Source organism: Suncus etruscus, chromosome 19, assembly GCF_024139225.1.
Source record: "Suncus etruscus isolate mSunEtr1 chromosome 19, mSunEtr1.pri.cur, whole genome shotgun sequence".
In the NCBI taxonomy this organism is placed as follows: Eukaryota; Metazoa; Chordata; class Mammalia; order Eulipotyphla; family Soricidae; genus Suncus; species Suncus etruscus.
The window spans coordinates 43846684-43874480 of NC_064866.1; the positions used below are offsets into that span (position 1 = coordinate 43846684).

The window sequence follows — 27797 nt, forward strand, 5'->3', positions numbered from 1 at the left end:
GCCAAACTGTGTTGGGGCTCAAATAACCTCCCTCAAGAGATAGCACAGCAGCGTTTGCCTTGCAAGCAGGACCTAAGGTTCGAATCCCGGCGTCCCTTATGGTTCCCCATGCGTCCCATATAGTCCCCCGTGCCTGCCAGGAGCTATTTCTGAGCAGATAGGCAGGAGTAACCCCTGAGCACCGCCGGGTGTGGCTCAAAAACAAACAAGCAAAACAAAACAAAACCATAACCTTCTCACTCTATATTTCAGGGTCACTGTTTGGGACTCTATATGTAGGGAGATTTGGGGTTTGATGACACTACAGAGGCCACTGTGGGGGCTCCCAGCTCTGCATCCCCAGCTCTGCTCTGGCCTCAGGGACAGATCCCTGTGGATAGGTCATGGCAGCCAACTGTGGGTACCTGAGTGCTGACTGGGCTGTAGGTGTCTGTATGTCCTCCTGATTTCCCCCACCACAAACAGTGGGACTGTCTGGGCCAGGCCAGGAAGCCTCCTAAAGCCTGGTTCTCACCTCACTGGTATCCTCACCCCATCTCCCAACCCCACCTTGGGACCCAACCCCATTCCTGGAATCAGGTGTGGCTAATGCATGGCAGAAAGAAGTGGGGGGGGGGGTGTGTGTCCATGTATGATGGGCCCTTGAAGTGCTCATGTGTGATTATCCTTGTGTGTAGGGTCCATGTGTGATGGATCTGATGAATCCATATATGATGGGTCTTTCTTAGGATTTATTTTGCCATTTATAATAGGCCCATGTGTGACAGGTCTATATGATGGGTCTCTGTGACATGCTCATGTGTGAAGGGACTGTGTGATGGGTCCAAGTGTAATGGGCCCATGTATGATGATTACATGTATGACGGTTCTATATAACAGGTGTGATGGTCACTGTATGTCAGAGGCAGTAGGTACAGTCCAGACACAAACACAAGCATCACAACAGCCATTGTTGCCACGGCTGTGTTGGTCAGGTTGGATGCCAGTTGTCACTGCTGTGTTGGTCTGGACGCGTCAGGGAATTCTCAAAATTTCCTCAGGAAAGTGGGTAGCAGAGTCGGCAGATGATAAATGACAGGAGCCCTACGGAGTTGTGTAGGAGCATGAGTGTTCTGATTTTATTAAGAAGACATGGGGTGAGGCTGGAGCGATAGCACAGAGGTAGGGCATTTGCCTTGCATGCAGCCGATCCAGGACAGAGGGTGGTTTGAATCCCCGGACAGAGGGTAGTTTGAATCCCCGAGTCCCATATGGTCCCCCAAGCCAGGAGCGATTTCTGAGAGTAATGCCAGGAGTAACCCCTGAGCATCACAGGGCATGGCCCAAAACAAAACAAAATACAAAACAAAATATGCAAGATTTTTTCTAGTCATAATTTTTTTCGTGTTAGGTAACAAAAGCGTTCACATTTGTTTCTTTATGAAGTAAAACATCTAGCTTGTTAACAGAAGCTTTATCGTTATATATATATTGTTATATATATCGTTATGCTTTGATCTTCAAAGCAATTCACCTTATGAATAGATACATTTCAATTAAGAGCCCAGAGGCTTCTTGGGATAAAAAGAGGGCAAATTTTAACACGTCAAAGTTTTTCCTCTTTATCCAGGCCCTAGGTTTTCATTCTGATGTAGATTAAAGGATTAGCAAGATGCCAGGTTTTCCTATCAAGGTTCCTTTTCACCTGATGGAACAGGATTTTTGCTTTTAGGGCTTTCTCAGATAACTAACAAATAATTTTTAGTAAAAAGGGCAAAAAAAGAAAAAGAAAAAAAGTGACATGCTTATTGGAAAGAAATGTAAATCTTTACCTGATGAAAGCTTTCTTAACAACCCATTGCTATTTCCAGGCCAAACCTTACAGGTCATAGGAGGGTGAAAAATTAGCAAGTCACTCAGAGTCCCTTAGATATGTCCCAAAACAAACATTCCTTTCATCTGAGAGAGCAGTCTGCTTAAAGCTACAGGGCTTTTTTAAAAACTCTGTGATGATTTCTAAGTTGTTATGTATCTCTTGGTGCTGAGTTTTTCAGGTAAAGAGAAATTTAATTAAGACTAATTTTGCACCACCACCACCATACAACCACCACTCCACCACCACCACCCCCCCCCCAGCTCAATGATGCCCCAAATGCCAAATCACTCCTGGCAGGCTTGGGGGACCATATGGGATGCTGGGGTTCAAACCCCACCCTTCTACATGCAAGGTAAATGTCCCGCCCCATGCTATCTCTCTGGCCCGAGATTCATATTTAGGTCAAATAAATGTTTGTAACAAAGCTTGAGAAATATCACCATCACCATGAGGGAAGTGACGTCTCTTGAGGCCTGGACAGCCATACTGGGGGAGGCCCTCCGCAGGCCTTCTGATAACATGCTTCCTTTAGACCAGGGGTCTCAAACTCAATTTACCATGGGGGCTGCAGGAGGCAAAGTCGAGGTGAGGCAGGGCCACATAAGGGATTTCACAAAAAAAAAAAAAAAAAAAAAAAGTCCTCAAACGTCATTATTAACAGTTTTAATTATTTCTTCTGAACATGAATAGAACATTGAGTGAAGATCATGAACAGTTCTTCTGAACATGGCATCTTTTGCCTATTCCTTGCTGCCAGAGACTTGACAGCGCTTCTTCTCACAAATCTGACCACATTTGGCTTTAGAGAGGAAGCAGTTGAGACCCTCAGTATGGCTTGAAGATGATCATCATTAAGTCTAGACCTGTACTTTGACTTATTGAAGTTCAATGTGGAGAATAACTTTTCACACAAATATGTGCTCCCAAAAAGGCACATGGTGTGCTTGAATTCGGGAAAGCTCAGGGAAGCAGAGGGGCAATTCTCTAAAACACTGTCCATGTGTGTCTGCTTTTCCACTAATCTCACTGAACTTGGCCTTGAGATCAGAGTTGCATTGCAGGTCAATGAGCTCCATTTAAAGCACAGGAGGGGCATCTTGCACATCAAAGGAAAAGGGGTCCACAAAAATTTGGAAAGTGGCTCTATGCTTTTTAAAGTCTGCAAATCTGTAATCAAATTCCTTTTCTAGCTTACAAATAGCATCAGCATATTTCTCACCACTGAATGGTATGCCTGCATCCACAAGTTCCTTGCATGCTGGGAAATGGCAAAGGTTTGTCTGAGAGAGCTGGGATTTCCATAACACAAGTTTTGTGGAGAATGCTCTCACGTTGTCATAGGCAGCACTGATAAGCTGCCCTGGGCCTTGTAACATTTGTTTAGTACATTCAACTTATGTGTGATGTCAACAAGAAAAGCTGAGGCCAGTGAGGTGGTGCTAGAGGTAAGGTGTCTGCCTTGCAAGCGCTAGCCAAGGAAGGACCGCAGTTCGATTCCCCAGCATCCCATATGGTCCCCCCCAGGGCGATTTCTTTTTCTTTTTTTTTTTTTTTTTTTTTGTTTTTTTGGGCCACACCCGGCGTTGCTCAGGGTTTACTCCTGGCTGTCTGCTCAGAAATAGCTCCTGGCAGGCACGGGGGACCATATGGGACACCGGGATTTGAACCAACCACCTTTGGTCCTGAATCGGCTGCTTGCAAGGCAAACACCGCTGTGCTATCTCTCCGGGCCCACCAGGGGCAATTTCTGAGTGCTTAGCCAGGAGTAATCCCTGAGCATCAAACGGGTGTGGCCCAAAAACTAAACCAAACAAACAAACAAACAAAAAACAAGAAAAGCTAAGTCCATGAGCCATTTGTGATCACTCAATTCAGAAACAGCATTCCCATCTTCTCCATGAAGGCTTTCACTTCTTTCAACTCAAAAAAATCTTTTCAGGACATTTCCCCTGCTGAACCAATGTACCTCGGTGAAATAGAGCACATCTCCATATTCTGACCCCATTTCCTCTAAAAAAGCATGGAACCTCCTGTGCTTTAAGCCCCTGGATCTGATTTGGTTGATGCATTTCACAAAACAGATATCACATTGTCACACTGAAGCCTCATCCTTCCATTCTCCCTAGGTAACTTGACCTTACCTGCAGGACCCCGCCCATTCCTGGGAGGGGTCTTGGAAAAGGTAGATAAGGCCTTTGACCCAGGGGATTAGGATCTCCCTTTTTGGTCTTTGACCAGCATGGAGGTCAAAGGGAAGATGGCTGACAGGAGTTAAGATGCAGGGCTAGCTAAGGTTATGATAGAGGCCACACATGTGGTGGATAGGGTATGAATAAAGCTGATGCTTCCTGATGCTTGTCTCTGGATGAGTCTGATTCCGCTGATCACCTAAACCTGGGACCCGCCAGCTGAATGGGGATTGCGGAGCCACGTGGCCTGGGATGGCAGAGAAAAATCCCTCCATCCATCCATCTCCATCCACCACCATTGCTAATTAATTATTTAATGCAACATCACACGGCAGGGATTTACTGGAAAGGGCCTGCTGATGGATAATGCAGTGAAGAACAATGGCCTTCTCTACACCCTCCTCTTCAAGTTTTTTTTTTTGAACAAGTGCCACCAGTCCATTTTTCCTCCCTGTCATTGATGGCGCTCCATCGGTTATTATTCCAACAAACTTCTTCCATGGCAAACCTGCATTCTCAATGGCATCACACAGATGCCGAAATATCTCATTAGCAGTGGTCTGGCCATGCATTGGAATTATTGTGAGCAGCTCCTCTGTCAATTCAAAATTGCAATCAACACCACGGACATAAATTATTAGCTGTGCAGTGTCTGTTATATCTGTGCCCTCGTCAAGAACAACTGAGTATGCATAAAAATATTTGGCTTTCTCACACAGTTGATGATAAATGTCACTTGATGTGTCAGAAATGTGCTCTGCCACAGTGTTGGCAGAAAGGTTGATTTTGCTAAACTGACCTTTCTTCCCTGGACAGATAATACTTGCAGCCTGTAACATGCAATTTTTTTAACAAACTCTCCTTCTGTGAATGGTTTCCCTGCCTTAGCAATCATCTCACTAACCATGTAACTAGCTTCGACAGATGCAACATTCTCTTTGGTTGCTTTCTTGAAGAAATCTTGTTTCCTCATTAGACATGCTTTAAGACTGGCAACCCGCTTGGCTCTCTCATTTCCTTGATATTTTGCACATTCCTCAGCATGTTTAGTTGAATAATGGCGTTTCAAATTGTATTTATTGTGCACTGCAACTTTCTCTGAACAAATAAGACCTGTGGGGATGCCTCTGTGCTCAACAAAGAAATACTGCGTTTCCCACTTTTCCTGAAATTGTCTGTGCTTGTCATCAATCTTTCTCTTCACTGCAGGCTTTGATGAAGTCATGATGAAGGTATGACAAAATCTAATTCTGTAATAAATTTTTCTCCCTTCTCTCCCTTAGGCCTCCGATAATGCAAGGGACAGCGGGCAGGAGCAGCCGAAATGACATCTGCACTAGGTGCAAAGTATTCGCGATTATTCACTTACCGAATATTCGCAATAAAAAATCACATTAGTAAGAAAAAAAATCGCAAAAAATCGCATTAAACATTTGCATACCCCGAATGGAACTGCTCGGGGTATGAGAATGTTTATGAGATTTTTTCTTACTAATGCGATTTTTATTGCAATTATTCGGTAAGCGAATAATCGTGAATACTGCGATATTTGAAGGCCGGCCGCGGGCCACAAAATGTTGTACGGAGGGTCGCAAATGGCCTGCGGGCCGCGAGTTTGAGACCCCTGCTTTAGACAGTGACAGTGATACATCACGCCTTCAACATTGACCCAAATCCTGCAGTTTTTCTCAAGGAAATAAGTGTGGAGAATAGGCAGAGACCTACTCCCCATTATGCAGGCATACCTTAGCTACAGTGAGATGGGGAGCAGCTGAAACACCCCAATGACCAAGCAACACCAGTAGTACATAACAAAGGATCTGCAGAAAAGGTGAGAACCTCAGGAGCCCAGAGCACACCACATCCAGGTATTCTTAGCTGGAGCTATATACTTATATAGCTGGAACAAATGATAGGCAGTGAGGAAAAATGGATCGAACTAGGGAGCCAGTCAAAGGACCACTGATGGGGAAAGAAGTCACATCAAGAAAGCGAGGGTAGGGGCAGCACGGTGGCGCTAGAGGTAAGGTGTCTGCCTTGCCAGCGCTAGCCTAGGACGGATTGCGATTTGATCCCCTGGCATCCCATATGGTCCCCTAAGCCAGGAGCAACTTCTGAGTGCATAGGCAGGAGTAACCCCTGAGCGTCACAGGGTGTGGCCCAAAAACCAAAAAAAAAAAAAAGAAAGAAAGAAAGAAAGAAAGAAAGAAAGAAAGAAAGAACAAAGGAAAGAAAGCAAGAAAGAAAGAAAGAAAGAAAGAAAGAAAGAAAGAAAGAAAGAAAGAAAGAAAGAAAGAAAGGGTAAGTTTGCCTTGCCCGGGGCCAGGCGGTGGCGCTAGAGGTAAGGTGCCTGCCTTGCCTGCGCTAGCCTAGGATAGACCGCGGTTCGATCCCCGGCATCCCATATGGTCCCCCAAGCCAGGAGTGACTTCTGAGTGCATAGCCAGGAGTAACCCCTGAGCGTCACCGGGTGTGGCCCAAAAAACCAAAAAAAAAAAAAAAAGTTTGCCTTGCCCGCCCAGCACCTGTGTTCGATTTCAGCATCCCTTATGGTCCCTGAGCTAGCCAGGAGAGATTTCTGACTGCAGACCCCTGAGCACCACTGGACGTGGGTCCCCCCCAACACACACACACACACACACACACACACACACACACACAGTGAATACTCTGAACAGGGCAGGTGCTCTGGAAAACCAGCTCAATGATGCCCCCAAATAATGTGCTTCCAGGACATACAATAGGAAACAGCAATTGTTTCTCTAATCAGGCAAGGGTCAAAGTACTGAGCAGAGAGAGAGCTCCTGTACCCAGGCCTGCACTGCACTGCTCCCCACAAAACCTCTGTACCTCACATTCTGGTCAGGATATTTGGAGGCCTGAGTATCCACACCAGATGACTCAGGGGAAATGTCACTATAGGCTATTACAGAAAAATCCCTCTTATGGTTTTGGGCAGACTGACTGTACTTGTGAGCTCACAGACCTCTAGAAGCAAGCATGGGTTCTCCTTGAGTTTGTTGTCGAGGCAACACAAAAGCAGAAATTAGCTGGTTCACAGAGACCTAAGCAGGTTTTCCCCACATGTGAGCTTCTCCTGGGATGCCCAGGCTACACCCATGCCAGGGACCAGGGTACCAGGAGGCTCAATGCCCGGTACACAGGTATGTGGGCTGCCTACAAAACATCAAACCCAGCTTCAACAGATTGAGGAAGTTCGGCAGATGGAACTGTGCAAAAGTTACCTTGCACGCAGCTGCATGACTCGATTCCTGGCACCGTGTGCCCCCAAGGGCAGCACCAGTAACACTTTTTCTTTTTTGGTTTTTTTTTTGGGGGGGGGTCACAGCCGGTGGCACTCAGGGGTTACTCCTAACTCTGCGCTCATAAGTTGCTGCTGGCAGGTTTCGGGGACCATATTAGATGCCTGGAATCGAACTGGAGTCTGTCCTGTATTGGCCACGTACAAGGCAAATTCTATTGGTCTGGCCCTACCAGGAACAGTCTTGAGGCCCCTAGCACCACAGACGTGAGGGTCTGGAGACATGAGAACATGAGGGCATGAGGATGTGAAGGCATACGGCCGTGATAATGTATGATGTGAGGGTTCGAGGATGTCAGGGTGTAGGAAGTCAGTGTAGAATTCATTAAATTAGTAAGAGTCCTAGATGGTGGTGGATGGCCATGGATGGATAGTGAGGCCTTTCTCGGCCAGGCCAGGCACCTGCAGTTTCATTGGCTTGGTGGGTCTGAGGGTTCAGGGTAACCGGAAGAAATGACCCAAGGCTAGTCAGTAGATTTCAGGAGACAAGCAGCTTTATTATAAGGCTCTAACCACCATGTGCATATCTTACATGGCTTCTAAGCTAACCTTTTAAGCAGCTTTCTTCAGCTGCCCTGCATCTATCCTCTCTCTATCACATCTCTATTCTGCTTCCTCCTGAGACTTCTCCTGCTGAATCTCTCTTTTTTTTTTTTTTTTTTTTTTTTTTTGGTTTTTGGGCCACACCCGGTAACGCTCAGGGGTTATTCCTGGCTATGCGCTCAGAAGTTGCTCCTGGCTTGGGGGACCATATGGGACACCGGGGGATCGAACCGCGGTCCGTCCAAGGATAGCGCAGGCAAGGCAGGCACCTTACCTTTAGCGCCACCGCCCGGCCCCTGCTGAATCTCTCTTACACCCCTAAGGCAACAACCCCTTTGTTACCTTCCATAGACACCTCCCAGATGTGGGCTGGTCTGACCATCAGATAAGATTAGCATTTAGCCTTGGGAAGGGATAACAATCAGGATGTGATGACTTAGTGTTGAGGTTCAAGTGGACACCTAGTGCTGCGAGTCAAAGATCACCTCCAATAATGCAAGGTGTAAAAGGAAGTTTATTTGGTCAACCAAGGTCCCAGCCTCATTCCACTAGGGGGAGTCTTGGCAAGGACCCTGGGTCAAATCTTCAAGCCCTTTATATAGAAATCACCAGCAGTAACAAACAGTACAATCATTTCATTGTATAGATGTCTTACTTAATCAATGATTTTTCTGGCTCAACCTTGGTTGTCTAGGGATACTATAATTCGAATCCTGGTTGTTGGGGAGATCTCTGATTCAAACCTTGGTTGTCAAGGAAGATTCCTGGTTGTCAGGGGGAATACTATGCTACAAAGTCCTCTGATTCATATCCTGGCTTTCAAGGGTTACTCTGATTCAAACCTTTGGTTGTTAAGGGAGCCTTTTCCTAGTTCGCTCAACCCCTAGTTCCTTAACCCTGGAGGGCACCAACTTTGGTTTTATTTCTGAGTTAACTCTTTCTTTGCCTTCATCTAGTGAAGGAAAATAAGAAAACTTCTATAGGTAATCTCATAGTTTTATTAGATTTAGCCATGCTGTTAGCTTCTGATTTCTAAATTCACTGTTCTGCTATTCCCAGGTTTCCAGGACCCTCTGCCCCTGATGAGCCCAGCAGCTAGGCAGTAAAACAATTCACTGATACCCGTGAGCTACAGACTGGCCCAAAAAGATAAGAGACAGATGTATGTGCTTGTGAAAAATAGGAAATAGTCAGGTAAAGATTGATGTTGCTTTTAGCTCTGTCTTGTTTGCTGGCTCAAGGCTATAAAATAGCTTCGAGACCCTGACGGGCCAGACTTCTCCCAAAGACCCCCATCCTGGTGGATTAAGACATTCTCAAGGAGAAACAAACAGACCACCGGAATGTAAGCTGAGATAAGAGGCGCCAGGGAAGGGGATTGCATGGTGTGAGGTAAAATTTATGTTTATGTAGACCTGTGGAATGTTTGAAATATCACCTTTTGTAATTTTGTGTAACTGACCTAAGAGGTAATGGGATGATCTGAAAAGTATAAAAACCTCCTCTCCTCTGAGCTTGGGTTCGAGAAAGCTTTTTGTGCTCGAACCGAGGCTTGCCTGAATAAAGCAACTTCCAAAAATTTACTGATTGACTCACCTCGATTTTTGTAGTTTCTAACACTAGGAGTGGAAAAGTACACTTTACTAAGGTCTAGAGTTCCTTATCATGGACTTGGGGGGGGGGAATCTTGGTTCTTAGATTAAGACGTAAGGACGTGCTGACATGTGACATAGGTTGTGAGGGAGTGAGGCCCTAATAACACAGGCCATGATGGCATAGAATGTGAGCGTGGGAAAACGCAAGGATGTAGGCTGTGAGGACATGATGATGTAGATGTGAGAGCATGATGACATGTGATGTGATGGCATAGGATGTAATGTTGATGATATGTGACATGGGACATGAGGTCACGAGGATGGAAGATGTGAGGGTGAAGCCTCATCTCCCACCCATTCTTTCTAGGTAACTTGACCTTACCTACAAGACCCCGCCCATTTCCTGGGAGGGGTCTTGGAAAAGGTAGATAAGGTTTTGATCAGAGGGGATGAGAGCTTTTTTGGTCTTTTGCCAGCATGGAGGTCAAAGGGAAGATGGCTGACAAGAGTTAAGATGCAGGGCTAGCTAAGAATGGCTGAATGCTTAAAAGGTTATGATATAGGCCACACATGTGATGGATAGGGCATGAATAAAGTTGATGCTTCCTGAAGCCTGCCTGTGAGTGAGTTCAATACTCGTCGCTTTCCTGGACCCAAGACCCGCTGGTTGATGGGGGATGAAGCCATGTGGCCATGGCCTAAGAATAAAGGCCTCCATCCTTCTCCATCCAAGCCCATTCTAAGGGCGAAATGCAACATCAGCTCCATCGTTAATTATTTAATTCTACATCTGGCGCCCGAACAGGGACATCATTAATTATTTAATGCAACATCTGGCACTCTGAACTCTGACCTGAAACCCGGACCCAAGAAAACAGCGAATATGGTGAGATTTCTGCTCTTCTGTTTGATTTTGGCTCTTTTCAGATGGAGTCAGCCCAAAGTGTTTGGCCATGTGAAGCCATGTTCAAAGATGGCCGCAACCCCTTCTAGGGGCAAAAATATCAGTAAAACAGGGGAGTTGAAAAATTGTATCACTCCCATCCAAGACTCAGGACTGAAACTTTGTTGCTGAAAATCCTTTTTCCTAAAACCTCGGCCTCCTCAAAGACTGATTAAAAGCCTAGATTGGAAACGGAGGAGAAAAAAAGACTGTATTGAAAGTGGACTGATTTTCTAAGAACAACCTTCGGCTTGAATTTGGATTTCGACTTTGAAAATTTCGACTGGACTTTTAGAACTCTGAACATCCAAAAGCCCCCTGCAAAAAAGCTGTGGCTGAAAAGCCCCAGCGGCTCTGGCAGTGGAACCTGCTTGCAAAGTGCCGCCCGAAGGAAAAAAAGGCAGCTGTAAGCAGCCAAGAACTCCAACCCTGTGGCAGAAAAGCGGCGAAAAGTGCCTAATCCGACCCAAAGCGGCAAGCCTGGGATCCGCCCTACAAATCAAAAAGGTGAAACAGCACAAGCAGACCGGCTGCAGGACCTGGGACCACACGGTCAACTACAGCTCGAGCAAACCATCTGCGGGGCCTGAGACTATGAAAGTAAACCATGTGGTGAGAACAGCGTGGGACAAATTAATCATCTGGACATTTGGTTTTAGGTGAAGGAATTTCACAATTGGTGTTGGTAATGGGAAAAAATTAGGTAGTAGTGTAAAAAATAAAAAAAAGGAGTAATAACAGTTTAGCCCATTTAAAGATCTGATTTCTAACCGCCTGCATCTTTATCTTGATTGTCATTTTCTTTATAATTTAAATGTGTTTTGTTTTCCATAGTTAATATTTTCAATTGCAAAATGTTTTACTGTGTGTATTTTAATGTACTTAGCCTGTTTTTAAATGTATGTTATGTATTTATGTTGTAGTACTTGTGTGTAGGGAAGGTTAATAGGAACAGAAAGTTCCCCCAATATAGTTTAAAAGTATAGGAACATGGAAGTTCTGGAATAGTGCTTGGTAGAAAAGCATTAAGAAAATATTAAGTTACAGGTGTATAGTATATTTTGCAGAAATATTATATTTTTGAAAAGGGCTGATATGTTAATTTTCACTTTATTACGTTGTTGCATGAAAATATTAACCCGCCTTTGGCTAAAGGTGGAGTCAGGATTACAAAAGGTTCTTTTATATTTCAGAGAAGGGGGAGATGAAGACTCATCCCCCACCCATTCTTCCTAGGTAACTTGACCTTACCTGCAAGACCCCGCCCATTTCCTGGGAGGGGTCTTGGAAAAGGTAGGTAAGGTTTTGACCAGAGGGGATTAGGCTCTCTTTTGGTCTTGTGCCAGCATGGAGGTCAAAGGGAAGATGGCTGAGAGGAGTTAAGATGCAGGGCTAGCTAAGAATGGCTGAATGCTTAAAAGGTTATGATATAGGCCACACATGTGGTGGATAGGGCATAAATAAAGTTGATGCTTCCTGAAGCCTGCCTGTGAGTGAGTTCAATACTCATCGCTTTCCTGGACCCCAGACCCACCGGTTGATGGGGGATGAAGCCATGTGGCCATGGCCTAAGAATAAAGGCCTCCATCCTTCTCCATCCAAGCCCCATTCTAAGGCGAAATGCAACAGAGGGCAAGAGGACGAGAGGACATAAGAGCACTTGAGGGTTGAGGGAGCAAAGGCTCTTTGGATGCTACCGTATAAGAATGGTGGGTGGTTTTAGGTTGCCCTGGTTGAAGTCTGTGTAGGGTGTGCCATGTGCCCTTGGGGTAGCCTCAGGACTCAGTGCCCACCTGCCCCTTCAGCCTCTGGGATTGTGGAGTCCTGCCAAATGCAGGGTGGAGGGTGCACCTCCAAGTTAATCTGAGTTAATCCTCGACCTCATAGCCAGTGGCCTTCTGAATGCCCTGAGCTGGGATGGAGTCCGAGGTGGGGTCCCAGGGACCCCACGTGCTGGTCCAGGCCAGCCAGGTGCAAAGCTCACTGTATGTCTGTGGACCGAAATGAGCAGAGCTTCTTTAATTTGTTTGATTTTCCCTTTTATTTGGGGCACAGTGGTGTTTCTTGTCCTGTAGGGTACACGGGCCATTGCTCAAGAGAGCAGATATGGAAAGCTGGCACAGGCCAACAACTGTGATCCACGGAAGTGCTGAGGAGAGAGATTTCCCCCAAATTCCTACTTTCCACAGATGAGCCAAGTGTCCTCAGGATCCATGTAGTTCATGTGTGGGACGTGCCACGGTGCTCAGCAGATGCCTAGCCCTAGAGCACGTGTGGGCGAATGTTCCTTCTGGGATTGTTCCTGTCTGTTACTGGGTCACAGTAAAATCTCAGAACATACTGCCTGGGTGGGAAACATGGCTTGTGAATCCCAGGCCCCACTCCCATCTAACACAGCCCAGGAGGAAAGTTGTGGCATTGTCTTCATCCTGAGCCCTGTGGGGTTGGTGCCATCCGCAGCACCAAGTGAGACAGTGTCAGTCCTTTTATACCTGATTCCCCCATACCCTTCTTGTGGCCTGGACAGATGCAGGTGGGCAGTTGTTCCTTGGCCTCCCAAGTGCTTTGGACTTATCTTCAGGTGTTACTTCCTCAGGTGTTCACACTGTCACCTGTGCCAGTTCATTGTTCGGGCCAGAAATGACCCCATATGCTGCTCATCACACACACACACACACACACACACACACACACACACACACACACACACACACACGCACATATCAACAACAACAAAAACCGAGATCCACAGGGCTCTGCAGGAATATAGGCTTTGTGAGTACTGCTAAAGTAGTTTTCCAGGAGCTATGCACTGAATATTTTATATTTATATTATATATATTTTAATAATTAAAACATATATTTTAAATATACTTAGGGACTCGAGTGTTAGTACAGCTGGTAGGGCACTTGTTTTACACAAGGCTGACCCATCTAGTCCCCTGAGCATTACCAGGTTTAGCCCAAAAGGATGGTCCAAAAAGTTTAATATATGAAACATCTTTTCTATACATATAATTTTGGGGGGGTTATTTATCAGAAGTGCTCAGGAATCAATCCTAATGGTATTCAGGAGACCATATGTGGTGCCAGGAGTGAATTTCCATTGCCACACAGAAGGTAAGTGCCTCAACACCTCTCTCTATGTGCCCCCTGACCTCAGCTGCTTTCCTCATGTACTTACTGTTCCATTGGTTTGTACCATCCTTCTTTGACTGACTGAGTCCTCTCTAGTCAGGGTATCTGAAGTGGAGGAAAGTTCTTGACCAACACGGACTCATTGTCCAGAAGAAAGACACCAAAGGGGTTCAAGAAGACCCAGGCTTTCTTTAAGCTAGGAAGGGAAATGGGGGCCCAGCTCATCTCAGACTGTCAAAAAGTGGTTCTGCTTTCAGGGTTGGAGCATTTCTGCTTTAGAGCTAGGAAAAGAAGCTCGGGAATAGGATTTGTGGTCACACAACTGAGCGTTGCCAGGAGTGATCCCTGAGCACAGGACCAGGAGTATGTCCTAAGAAGCCCTCCCTCAACAAACAAACAAACAAACAAACAAACAAAAATCAAGACAATGGTCCCGAATGAGTTTTGGCTCCCTAAGAAAGAGTACTGAAGATTGCATTCTAGTGAGTCTACTACAAACAAAATTCTTAGGGTCACCTGCAAAAAAGACATGCTTAGTTTAAAATAGATATGGTGGGACAGAGAGATAATATAAGGGTTAGAGTGTTTCACTTGCATTTGACCAACTCCAGTTTGATCTCCAGCACTGAGCACTACTAGGAGTGAGCCCAGAGTATTGCCTTACCCCTCACTCCCTCACGCCAAGATATACTTAATTTACATCTAATGCTTGATTTCTTTAAATAAGTAAATAAATAAACAAATAAGTTTTAAGTTCTCACTAGGTTCACAGCAGGAGTTTGATTTATTGTGTTAAGAATCTGGTCACTGAAGGTAGGTGGAACTGATTTTTATCCTGGAGACATGGATCCAAATAGAAATTCTGGGGCCGGAGAGATAGCACAGCGGAAAGGCGTTTGCCTTAGATGAAGAAGGATACTGGTTCAAATCCCGGCATCCCATATGGTCCCCTGAGCCTGCCAGGAGTATCCCCTGAGCACTGCCGGCTGTGACCCAAAAACAAAAAAATAAAATAAAATAAAATAAAATAAATTCTATTAAGCTTTACAGCATTAGAAGTGCTAGTATAAATTAGTAGGTTCCTCTCCTTTAGGCAGTAGTTAATTTGAAGGGGATTCAATTTTCTAGGTTTTTAGTAAGACCTAACTTCCAGGCCAAATTTTCGTGGGGATTAATTTTCCCTTTGGTTGAGACATAACTATTTTTAAAAGTTTTTGTTTTTGACTTTTTAAATTTTGAACCACACACCCAGCAGTGTTCAAGGCTTTTTTCCTAGCTCTGGACCCAGGGATCACTCTTGACAGCCTCAGCGCACCATATGGGATGTCAAGAATTGAACCCGGATAAACCAACTTCAATCTCTGGCATCCCTTCCCACTGGACTATCTCTCCAGCCCCTCCTTAAGTAACTCTTTAGAGACTTCTCTGGCCTTCTCAGCATGGGTGGGTACTGCATCTACACTCCAGAAAAGGTTGATAAGAACTCATAAATACTCAGAAAAGATTGATAAGAACTCATAAATACTTGAATCCTGGGTAGTGAGGCATTTTCATAAGTCCAGGCTGCCAGTCCGCTACTGGATCAGTTCCTCACTAGTCAGAAGAGGAGACAGAGGATTTGGAATAGGTTTATATTTAGCAAGTAAAATCCAACTGAGTGCATGCTCATATTTTTTCTGTTCTGTTCTTCCTCATTAAGGATAGTTTCACTGTTAAAGCATTGCTGCCTCCGTGGGAAACTTCATATAATCCTTAAAGAATTTTCTACTGTGGGAAGATGGCCAAGCGCACGAAGGAGGTGGGGATCGTGGGTAAATATGGGACACATTACGGTGCCTCCCTCCGGAAGATGGTGAAAGACCAGTAGATCTCCTGTCTGAAACATTGTTGGCCTAGAATAAATGGGTTAATTTATGTTAAAAAAAAAAAAAAAAGGAGCCGGGAGCCTAGCAGCATGGGGGTTCTGCAGGTCTCCGCCATGCCAGAGGCCTTCTTAACCAGGCCTGGGGGGGGGGTGCGGGACTTGGGTAACCCCGGCACCCCTCTGCCGCCTTGCTCCAGATCTCCAGGGCTTCCCCGGGCCACATGCCTGGGCAAGCCGGTGAGTTGGGTCCCTTGGCGGAGCTTGAAGTTACCCTAGGCTTTCCCCCATTATCCATTCAGCACCTTAGGGAGGGTCTGGGTAGGGCTCTGAATTTCTGGCCTCCCAGCTTCACTGGTAATCTCTTTTCAGTCTATATTTTCAAAATTGTGCGGGGGCAGAAGATCCATTAATAGTACTCACTATCATTGAATTATGTTTTTATGTATGCAGAATGTCCATTTTGTACTCTGCCCTTTTGCACACCCCTACAAAAGATCATTTTTCTCTTTAACTTCCTTAACCCCTATCATCATTACTCCTCATTTACCCTTTCTAACTTAAGTACTGTAGAGTCCTAAGTCACAGACCAAAGTGGTGCCCTGGAGTTAACACCCACCCAACTATTCCAAAAGGCATAAAAAGGACACATATGTCTTTTCAACATTTCATTTTCTTTGACGGCTATAACTTTTGCTGAATATTTTCTTATACAGTGATGATTCCCCCCCCCCCTTTTTTAACCTGCTCTTTGTGAACTTCTCAATATGGAATTTGGTGTGAAAGAATCCCTCAGTTAAATGCTTATGTTTGAACCAAGTCATGGGTGGTATTGTTGGACGTGTTTTTATGCCCCCATATACTCTGATAACACCACGTGGCTCTATTTATTGTTTGCTTAGTCACACTAAAACGGGAAAATACTATACATATCAATAAATTCTTATCTAATAGAGATGGGAACACACAAATCTTGTAGAGCAATGGGACCTTACACCCTGAACATTGACATAAAGACCTGGCACAGGCTTCAGAAGAATGGGTATTCTTCATTCACCCCTGATCTAGAGAAGACATCTACAAAACATCCAAGGTTGTCTATAATATCACCTGGAGGCAATCCTCTACCAGAGAAGACACTACAGCTGCTCTGACATCGATCTACTCAAAAGAAACTTCCCTTAACACTGAAAAGACTTAACAAGAACAATGACCTCCTTATTGGACAGGGCTTGCTGTATTGCCTCTTAATTGTGAAGTGAAACTAGAGGATACTCCATACCAGCCGGACTTCAGTGTAGGATGTGCAGATTCCAGGATCTTAAATACAGAAACCTGATGCCAACAATAGGACTGCGTGAAAAATAAAATGGTATTGGCACTACAGACAATGACTTGGATTGAATAAACTAGTTTGCCTGGAGCCTAGAGTTGGTCTTATGCCAGGAAACTTCAGGGGTAGGGTCTCCTTGTATTTAGACCAAGGCTATTCCTTTCTATGACCCCCATATTTTGGTGGGCCTATGCAAACAATATTTGCCACTCTAACACCGTTTTTACTGTGCCCTTTTGAATAGCCTAAAAAAAAAACCCTCTTAAACTTTTGATGTTAACTTAAACTAATATATATATATATGTGCATGAATATATAAAAATACTATGCCTTCAAAGTTAAAGAGTCACATAAATCTCATGGCTTTATGTTGCTTTGTGTACTGCTAAGAAATGTTATAATGTACTACAATCTGGGGACTTGTGGATAAAGTAATTGTACATGGGTTCTGCCTTATTTTAATTTTTTTTGACTGTAAGTTCAATATTTAGGCGTCAGCAAGGGGATTTCTTCTGAAAACTCTGTTTATGGGCGATTGTTCTTTCACTGTAACTTTACCTTGTCCTCTTTGCATCATTGTTCTCATAATTAAAAAAAATAATTTTCTACTGTGTTGGGCAGGGAAAAAGTCATTTTCTTTGTCCAATAGAATGCCTGTTAAGTTTCCTTTTATGGCTTAATAGACCTATTCTTTGGGTGCGGATAAGTCCATAATTAAGCATTAAGAGCTGCTTTCCTAGCTATGAAATTAATCTGATCATATCTTCTATAATAGTCCGTGCAGTTCACACTGTTATTTGGAGGTGAGACCATGAAGTCTCTACATAGCTTTACATTTTCTTCCCTGGGGCCAGAGAGATAGCATGGAGGTAAGGTGTTTGCCTGGCATGCAGAAGGATGGTGGTTCAAATTCTGGCATCCCATATGGTTCCCCGAGTCTGCCAAGAATGATTTCTGAGTATAGAGCCAGGAGTAATCCCTGAGAGATGCCGGGTGTGACCCAAAAACCAAAAAAAATTTTTTTTCTTCCCTATGCTTTATTGGAATTTTTTTAGCTATTAAATATCCAGACCCCCCTTTTCATATAATTGGGTATACTGCCGGAAGAAATGTTTATACAGATATTTACTCCAAGTCTTTCAGCCAGTTGGCAGGTTTGGATGAAAATTTTTTTCTGCCTTTTAAGCTGAACTCCCTGGAAAAGTTTTGCAATCACACTGTTCTTGTCAGACTAACAACAGTATGTATCTGTATTTTATAAACATACAGGTGATGACCTCCAGAGAGAAGGCTAGGATTGATAGAGTCTGTGATGAGCCTTCATGGCACAGATCATGTACCTCACAAACTTCATAATGTTTGTTGTAAACTGTACTTGAGTTCCACTTAATTTTGATGGGCTGGGCATATATCCCCAGCACCTAAAGATTTTTTAGGGAGTTTAGTCAGGGCTGGGAGAGGAAATCCTCTTTTCAGAAAAAGTCTTAACCTCTCTACCCAGGTTCTGTTCTCCTCCAGTTCATCGCCTTCTCTTACAGAAAGGAATTTCAGATAGAAGACAAATAGTGACAAAAACAAAAAAAGTAGCTTATTTGGGACTTAATGATCCTATTGTGAGATATAATAATTTTTGTTTGTTTTTGTTTGTTTTTTATTTACTCCTGGCTTTGTGCTCCTGGCAGACTCAGGGGACCATATGGGGTGCCGGAGTCCAACCCAGATCTGTCTCAGGTCAGCTTCTTGCAAGGTAAATGCCCTACCACTATCTCTGTCCCTGAGACATAACAGTTTTCGAATTTTTTCTTTTTCTTTCTTTCTTTTTTTTTTTTTTTTTTTTTTTTTTTGGTTTTTGGGTCACACCCAGCAGCACTCAGGGGCTACTTCTGGCTCTACACTCAGAAATCGCTCCCGGCAGGCTTGGGGGACCATATGGGATGCCAGGATTTGAGTCATCGTCCTTCTGCATGCAAGGCAAACATCTTACCTTCATGCTATTTCTCTGGCCCCCATTTTTTAATTTTAATAACGTATTTTTTATTAATTTCATTTAGTTGTAGCCATTTGATTATAATGAGCAATGTAAATTAAATTATTTTGTGCCTGACACGGGGTTATGCTTGTGAAGTGGTCCTACCCTAGTCAATATTCGTATCCACCCTAGGGTGTGGTCTGGTGATGGGATATTGGATTATTCCCTATTTGGTATTTCCCACCCTGGAATGTGGCCTGGTTCTTGTCAATAAAAGCAGTGTCTGCATTCTTCAGTCTTCTTACACTGAGCTGTTCCTTCTTAGGAGCAGAAAGCTTGGGTGGTTGAATTCCTTACTTGAGTGCTGGATTTCCTGTAACTGTTCTTGTACTTCTTCACTGTGTGGGTTATTTCCTGCATCAATATTTGCTTCGAGGCCTGCATCTTACCAAATTCTCATTTTGGAGCCCTAGGCTCCACTAACATGGTGAGGTGGGGTAAAATTGGGACGATGGTAAAGGAAATGTTACACTAGAAGTGGAATTAGTGTTGAACATTGAGTGCCAGAAACAATGGTATTATGAACAATCTTGTAAAACCATGATGTTTAAATAAAAATTAAAGATTGCACCCCTCAAACAATAGTGCAAGTCACAGTGTCAAAAAAAGGAAAGAGAGGGGCTGGAACGATAGCACAGTGGTAGGGCTTTTGCACTGCACACTGTAGATCCAGAATGGACCTGGTTCAATCCCCAGCGTCCCATCTGGTCCCCCTAGCCAGGAGCGATTTCTGAGCACATGGCCAGAAGTACCTCTGAGTCACTGGGTGTATCTCCCCAAAAAAGGAAAGAGAGAGAGAGAGAAACAAATTGCCTACCCTAGAGCAAGGCGGGGTTGGGGGTTGGGGTGCGAGTAAATTGGTAATGGGAAGAATGCATTGATTGAAGGAAGGTGTGTATGTATGACTGAAAATCAACAATGAACAATTTTGTAGCCATGGTGCTTAAATAAATCAATTAAAAATCCTTAAATAAAAGACTGGTTTATTTGAGGAGAGAGAAAGAGAGATGTATAGTGGGTAGGGATCTTGCCCGCATTGCCTGCATTGCAGCTGACCTGGGTTTGATCATCAGTATCTCATAGGTCTCCTATGCACTGCCAGAAGTAAACTTGAGCATTGCTGGGTGTGGTCCAAATGGAAGGAAGGAAGGAAGGAAGGAAGGAAGGAAGGAAGGAAGGAAGGAAGGAAGGAAGGAAGGAAGGAAGGAAGGGAGGGAGGGAGGGAGGGAGGGAGGGAGGGAGGGAGGGAGGGAGGGAGGGAGGGAGGGAGGGAGGGAGGGAGGGAGGAGGAGGGAGGGAGGGAGGGAGGGAGGGAGGGAGGGAGGGAGGGAGGAATATTTAGTTTTAAAAATTATTCAGATGGTTTACAGGTGAAGTCTATCAAACATTCTGAGCATAAACATAAAATACCTCAACAAAATCTTGGCAAACTGAATCTAACAATACACCAAAAGATTATACACTATGTACTTGGGGGTTTTATCCCCGGGATGCAAGGATGGTTCAACATAGAAAAATCAACAACATCGACAAAAAGAAAGACAAAAACCACAGGATCATATCCATTGATGCAGAGAAGACATTTGACAAAATCCAACACCCATTCATGATGAAAACACTCAGCAAATAGGGCAGGAAGGAACTTTTCTTAAGATAGAACAGCTATCTATAAAAAAAGCCAACATTGGCCTTAATGGCGACAAACTGAAATCATTTCTACTAAGGTCAGGATGTAGGCAAGGCTGCCTAGTGTCTTTCTATAATCTTTCTCCAATCTTTTTTTTTTTTTTTTTTTTTTGTGGTTTTTGGGTCACACCCGGCAGTGCTCAGGGGTTACTCCTGGCTCCATGCTCAGAAATTGCTCCTGGCAGGCACGGGGACCATATGGGACGCTGGGATTCGAACCGATGACTTCTTGCATGAAAGGCAAACGCCTTACCTCCATGCTATCTCTCCAGCCCCATCTTTCTCCAATCTTATTCAACATAGTTTTACAAGTCCTAGCACTAGCAATCAGATAAAAGAAGGGAATCCAAGGAATCCTTTAAAATAAATTAGTCATTTAACTATTAATTTAATAATAATGAATTAATAATAATAGAATATTAATAAATTAATCAAAAATAAATTGAGCAGAGTCCTAGACCTTTTCTAGTACAAGGATACTATTGTGTTTTCACTTTCTCCTTGCCAGACACCTTTGGACATGGAGACTGGTACCATCCTGTGATCACATTACTTCCGAAAATTTAAATGACTTTCCTCAACTCTCTCTCCTCTCTATCATATATATAGTTCAGTAAAACCAAATACTTTCTCTATACTATTATAGCCCATGTTAGAAAACATTTTAAAGTACACTATAATATAGAATTTATATGTTCGACTTAGTATATTATATGTTATATCAAAAAGACGTGTTAACTTGAGAATGGTTATTTTATAGCTGACTCTCTCTTTGTAGCTGGTACCAAAATGCTAATAAAAGATACTTCCTCGTCGAAGTATCTAGCTCCTGGTCAACCAAATTTCAGACAATTGCTTTGTCCTTCAGGAAGAAACCACTTTGTCCTAATCCTGTGTGTGGTGTGTGGTGGGACAGTGGTACTTGGTCTTCAGTCATCTTTCTCAGCCATTAGGGAAAATGTATTTCTTCCACCTGGTATCCTTCTATATCAATTCTATTTTTCTAAATGTATGGATCCTTGAATGGTGCTCCAGCTTGTTTTTTGACGTATCTTCATGAATGTATCATGTGCACTGGAAAGGGATGTCTAGGTGCATAGTTGGAGGTGGAGCATCTTGCGCATGTTGAGTGCTCCGAGCTCTTCAGTCACACTGTTTCCTTTTCCAGGGTTCATGTTTCCGTGTCAATGGAAAACCATATGTTTGGTCTGTCCCATGATCAGATTGGTGGATATGTCCCAAGATGTGAGCTAAGAGTTAACATCTTACAAGGCCATTCTGTTCATTGAGCACCCTTGGGATCCTTCGTCATTGCTTGAGAACATTTACTATCTCATAGTTCGGTGTAAAGATGTGGACAACAATGCAGTTCTGCTGATGGTTAGGACCCTTAGACATTAGGTAAACTTCATCTCTATCTCAGGACTCAGTTTAGCTTTGATGCCATTGATACTGTTGTCAGTATGGTCATCACTTTTTGTTCATCTAAGATGGGGTTGAATATAATTCCCAAGTCCTTTGAGAATTGATGTGCTACTCAAAGAAGCAAAATGGATTGTTGTTGTTGTCATTGGTGGTGCTGGTGGTAATGGTGGCGTGATGGTGGTTTTGGCCACCCTCACTGTTGCTCCTGGTTGGTTCTTGCTTCTTCTCTCATGCATTACTCTCCTTAAGTCTGAGGGAACCTAGTTCAGCCAATTGCAAAGCAAATGACTGTCCTCTGTACTAGCACTCTAGCTCATATAGACATGCACTCTTTTAAATTTTATTTCCAGAACCATCCAGCTACGTTGTCTTCTAACGCATTTAGCTATTTGACTTTGAAGAGCATAATTCAACTCATTTTCACGTTAGGAATTCGTTGTTTGTTTGAGGTTGACGTGTCTAGATAGGCTCAGGACATACTCTTGCTTCTTTGCTGGGGGTATCACTCTTGGCATTGTTCAGGGCACCATATGTGGATGGACTTCAGGGGGTCAAATGTGGAGTTGAGGATTGAATTGGGGTTAGCAAAATTTAAAACAAGCACCGCATTTCTGTATTATTTTTGCCAGATCCCTAGCAAAGTTATGGATTTGAAGAGATTGCTTTTTAACGTTCATGAAAATAGGCATAATTCTTGAAGTAGGATAAACACTATTTATGTTGCTCTTTGGTTTTTGTTTGTTTTCGGGCCACACCCGGCGGCGTTCAGGGGTTTACTCCTGGCTATCTGCTCAGAAATAGCTCCTGGGCGCCGCGCAGACTTCCCAAGCGAACCTGAACACCTGCGCGGCTACTACAACCAGAGCGAGGCCGGCTCTCACACCATCCAGTACATGTCCGGCTGCGACGTGGGGCCGGACGGGCACCTCCTGCCCGGCTACTGGCAAGACGCCTACGACAGCGCCCACTCCCTCGCGCTCAACGACGACCTGCGCTCCTGGACCGCGCCCGACACGAAGGCGCAGCTCACCAGTTGCAAGTGGGACCGTTACAGGAACTACCTGGGAGGGGTTGTGCGTGGAGGGGCTCCTCCGATACCTGCGGAACGGGAATGAGACGCTGCTGCGGAGATGTCCCTGATGGGGAGGAACTGACCCACGACAAGGAGCTGGTGAAGACAGGCCTTCGGAGACAGAACCTTTCAGTAGTGGGCAGCTGTGCTGGTGCCTTCTGGAGAGGAGCAGAGATACACGTGCCATGTGCAGCACCAGGGACTGCCAGAGCCTGACATCCTGAGATGGGAACCCCTTCCTCAGTCTACCCTCTCCAAGGGCATCATGATTTGCCTGGTTGTCTTTATGGCCGTGTCAGCAGTGACAGTAGTGGGAGCTGTGATATACAAGAGGAAGCACTCAGGCTAAAAAGGAGGACACTCAGGCTACAAGCGGCAACAGTGCCTAGGGCTCTGATGAGTCTCTCAAGAACCCTAAAGGGAAGACTCTGGGACCCTGACGTGGGAAGCATCTGTGACTTAAGAACTGCTGGTTCTCTTTCTGCCAAGGGACCTGACTGGGTCTGTTCACGCCGGTCCACTCTCCCGACCTGGAGCGTGGATCCCAGTAGGAGGTAACACCTCATAGAATGAAATCTAGGAAAAACTTATCATCCTTGGGATTGGAGCAATAGTACAGCAGGCACGGCACATGGATGACCTTGGTTTGATCCTCAATAGCCCAGAGTGATTTCTGAGTGCAGAGCAGGAGTAAACCATGAGCACTGATGTGTTGCTGCAAATCATCAACAACAAAAGTAATATGGGTGATGTTGTCAACTGGACAGACAAATCTGGATTTAGGTGGGATGTCTGAGCTGAGCGGGAGTAACTGATTAGGGAGGTGACTTCAATTGTATTTAAGCCCTGAAGTTTAAATATAATCAACAATGATGACTCGGAGAGAAAAGACGAAGACCAAGTCTTGAACCCCCAGGGTGGGGGATCTGATCAGACAGTACAGGCCTCACAGATATGCCACTGTGTGGAAGTCACAATGACAGGGAGTCCTGAAATGGAGTTGAGCACAAGAGTCACTTGGACAGTTTCTATTTTTTTTTTTTTTTTTGGTTTTTGGGCCACTCCCGGTGATGCTCAGGGGTTACTCCTGGCTATGCGCTCAGAAGTCGCTCCTGGCTTGGGGGACCATATGGGACGCCGGGGGATCGAACCGTGGTCCATCCAAGGCTAGCGCAGGCAAGGCAGGCACCTTACCTCTAGCGCCACCGCCCCGCCCGGACAGTTTCTTAAGACTTAGGGAGTCTGGAGTGAAGGAGTCTAGTTGATAGCATGGTTGGAGGTGAGTGGCTGGTTACAGACCCAAGTTAGTCGCAATAAAAGAGACCAGACCCTACTTGTATCTAAGCGTTACAAGTAGATGCCTCTGTTCCATGCCCCATGTGCTGACTAGGGGAGAGGCCTGAGTATTTGCAAGAAGCTCAAAGCAGTGCTGGGATTCAGCAGCATTGAGTCAGTCAGAAGAGAAGGGAAGGGCTTACATCCACTTTTAAATGTTTCTTCTGGAAAAAAAAAAAAAAGCAAGAAATACCTGTGCTAGAGAGTCCCATTTGTTTCTCTGGTGTGGCCAGTGGAATTAGGAAGTGGGTCTGAACTCAGCATCAAGAAAACCTCTTGGGGGCCGGAGAGATAGCATGGAGGTAAGGCGTTTGCCTTTCATGCAGGAGGTCATCGGTTCGAATCCCGGCGCCCCATATGGTCCCCTGTGCCTGCCAGGAGCAATTTCTGAGCCTGGAGCCAGGAATAACCCCTGAGCACTGCCAGGTGTGACCCAAAAACCAAAAAAAAAAAAAAAAAAAAAGAAAACCTCTTGGGCCGGGCGGTGGCGCTAGAGGTAAGGTGCCTGCCTTGCCTGCGCTAGCCTAGGACGAACCGCGGTTCGATCCCCCGGCGTCCCATATGGTCCCCCAAGCCAGGAGCAACTTCTGAGCACATAGCCAGGAGTAACCCCTGAGCGTCACCGGGTGTGGCCCAAAAACCAAAAAAAAAAAGGGGGCCGGAGAGATAGCATGGAGGTAAGGCGTTTGCCTTTCATGCAGAAGGTCATCAGTTTGAATCCCGGCGTCCCATATGGTCCCCCGTGCCTGCCAGGAGCAATTTCTGAGCATGGAGCCAGGAGTAACCCCTGAGCACTGCCGGGTGTGACCCAAAAACCACAAAAAAAAAAAAAAAGGGCCCGGAGAGATAGCACAGCGGTGTTTGCCTTGCAAGCAGCAGATCCAGGACCAAAGGTGGTTGTTCGAGTCCCGGTGTCCCATATGGTCCCCCGTGCCTGCCAGGAGCTATTTCTGAGCAGATAGCCAGGAGTAACCCCTGAGCAATGCCGGATGTGACCCAAAAACCAAAAAAAAAAAAAAAAAACTCTGAGTATTTCCTATGAGGATTTCTGCTTACTGCAAACAACTGACTTCACATTTTCCTAATAAGAGATTTAGTAAAGGACTAGCGAAATGTAAACTGTATCTGTATCATGTAATACTTACATGCACTAATATATATAATATACAGTACAGACATAGAGCAGACATGATGCCCCTACAGATGTCAGCATGGACATTCAAGAGATGTCTCTGTGCTGAAAATTTAAGCAAACGGCCGGAGAGATAGCATGGAGGTTGGGAGTTTAGTTTGCCTTGCATGCTAAAGGACAGTGGAATCCCATATGGTCCCCCGAGTCTGCCTGTAGCGATTTCTGAGCGTAGAGCCAGGAGTAACCCCTGAGCACTGCCAGTTGTGACCCAAAAACCGAAAAAAATGGTGTAGGCAAAGACACTCACCAATGCGATAAATGCTTACCCTATGTCATTCTTATGGAGGGAGCATAGGCCAATGAAATGAGAAATGGCTCCCAAAAGCAAAACAGAGGCCAAGAGATAGTACAGTGGGGTAAGGCACTTCCTTCCAAGCAACTAACCTAAGTTTGGTCCCTAGGGCCACACCAAGAGTCCATCCTGAGTGCATGGTCAGCAGGAACCCTGAATATTGCTAGCTTTGGCCTCAAGTCCAAAGAAAGTCAAACCCAACAAAGATCATAAAAACAAATGCGAACAATACAGAAAAAGAGACTCGAATAGACCATGAACAAAAGGAAAGAACAGAAAAGAAATACCAAGCCCAGATCCATTCAAAGCACCTGGAAGAGAGGATGATGGTTGACAGCAAAACTCCTGGACACTGAAATTCAAACAAAGAGACTCGGTGACAATGGCCTTTGGTTCAGAGGGTGTCAGGGACCGACTCAGCATATCCAGTTAGGAGGCATCTGCTCTCCCACTAAGCTGTGTCTCCGGAACTTGTAGACCATTCTCTTCCTTGGTATCTGATGCAGGGAACTCTCCACACACCTACGGGAAAGACTTGCAGGCCAGAAACTCACCCCTCCAGGTTTTCGTCCACAAGCCAGTTGCTCCACCATGTGGAACCAAGAGCCAACATGGCTTCCCCAACTCCAGGCCACCTGAGGAGCCTTTGTTGGCATACACCAAGCTCACCCCCAAGGATAGGAAAAAGCCAGACAACGGAGGCAATAGAAAACAACAACATTTTATCATGACAAAAAGCCCAACACCTTCAGAGGACCCATTCCCAGTTTGTCCTGCAAGGCGTCCATCATTTTGGACAGGGCCACGACCTCTGCAGGAGCCACAAATGTGGCTCCTCCCCTGATGACTTCCATTGCCATCATGGCAGTGTCCACCCCCTCCCACACTTGAAGCAGCTTCTTCCATAATCCACCCTCCTCGTCGAAGTTGCCCTCTTCCAACCTGCTGCTGCCCTGCTTGAAAATGCCGCTGCTGCTGCCAGTGGTGGTGGTTGGCTGCTCAATGGGGAATGGGGAAGAGTGGCAGGTTTTGGTTAGACTAGTGGTCATCCCAGCTCTTGCTTCGTTCCTCCTATTTCCCTCTGAATGGTCACTTGGCCATTCTGGGCAGTGAAACTGCAGGTGGGACTCTGGAGGCAACCTGGGCCTACTCTGTGCAAGACAAGTGCCCTACTTGCTGTCCTGTGGCCAGTCCCTGTAAAGTAAGTCTCTTACCCAATCTCCCACGCATTTCTATCTGATTCTTGGAGGGACTGTGTCAGTAGTTGGACCTAGAGGGGAAGAAAAGCTCAAAAGTCTCCCAATGGACCTCTCTCACTGCACTGGCCTCTCCCAGCTCCAATGCTTCCAGCCCAGTCAGATCCCAGGGAGAGAGACGGGACCCTGAGAGGTCTCCGTGCTCTGGGAGGGAGACTGTGGGACTATCTGAGAAGGAAAGACCCGGGGGAGTGCTCTGCCCACAGGTATATCAAGCCAAGGTCGGAGCTGGGCACTGATGTCCAGTGAAAACCTCCCTAGGACTCTGCTCCAGGCACATGGACAGGAGGATACAGAAGGCCTAGTGCTCAGCTCTGCTTCTGGGGAACTGACTGGGGATCAAATGGTACCTCTGTACTTCACAAGCAAAGGCTCTGCATCCTTCAAGCTCACCAACATCAATATCACAACTCCTACCAAAGCATCCATTCTTGACCAAAGAATGAAATTGATTCTGGGCAGTGATTTCTCCCAAGAGACTAAAATCTCTGCTCTGTGAGGTCATCCAGTGAGATCATGAATAGAGATGAGGTCAATGCATGAATGTGGTGGCCAATCAGATCTCATATGTTCTGGGGTGTCATGTGTGTATTTGTGGTACTTATACAGAATGAAATACTACACAGCTGTTTGGAAAATGAAGTCATCAATTTTCCCTATTTATGGAGGGAGGGAGGGAGGGAAGGAAGGAAGGAAGAAGGAAGGAAGGAAGGAAGGAAGGAAGGAAGGAA

General features: G+C 45.2%; 1 pseudogene; it reads left to right on the top strand.

Moving 5' to 3' along the window:
* Nucleotides 1–9824: 9824 nt before the first annotated feature.
* Nucleotides 9825–23345, top strand: LOC125997207 (BOLA class I histocompatibility antigen, alpha chain BL3-6-like; annotated as a pseudogene).
* Nucleotides 23346–27797: the final 4452 nt, after the last annotated feature.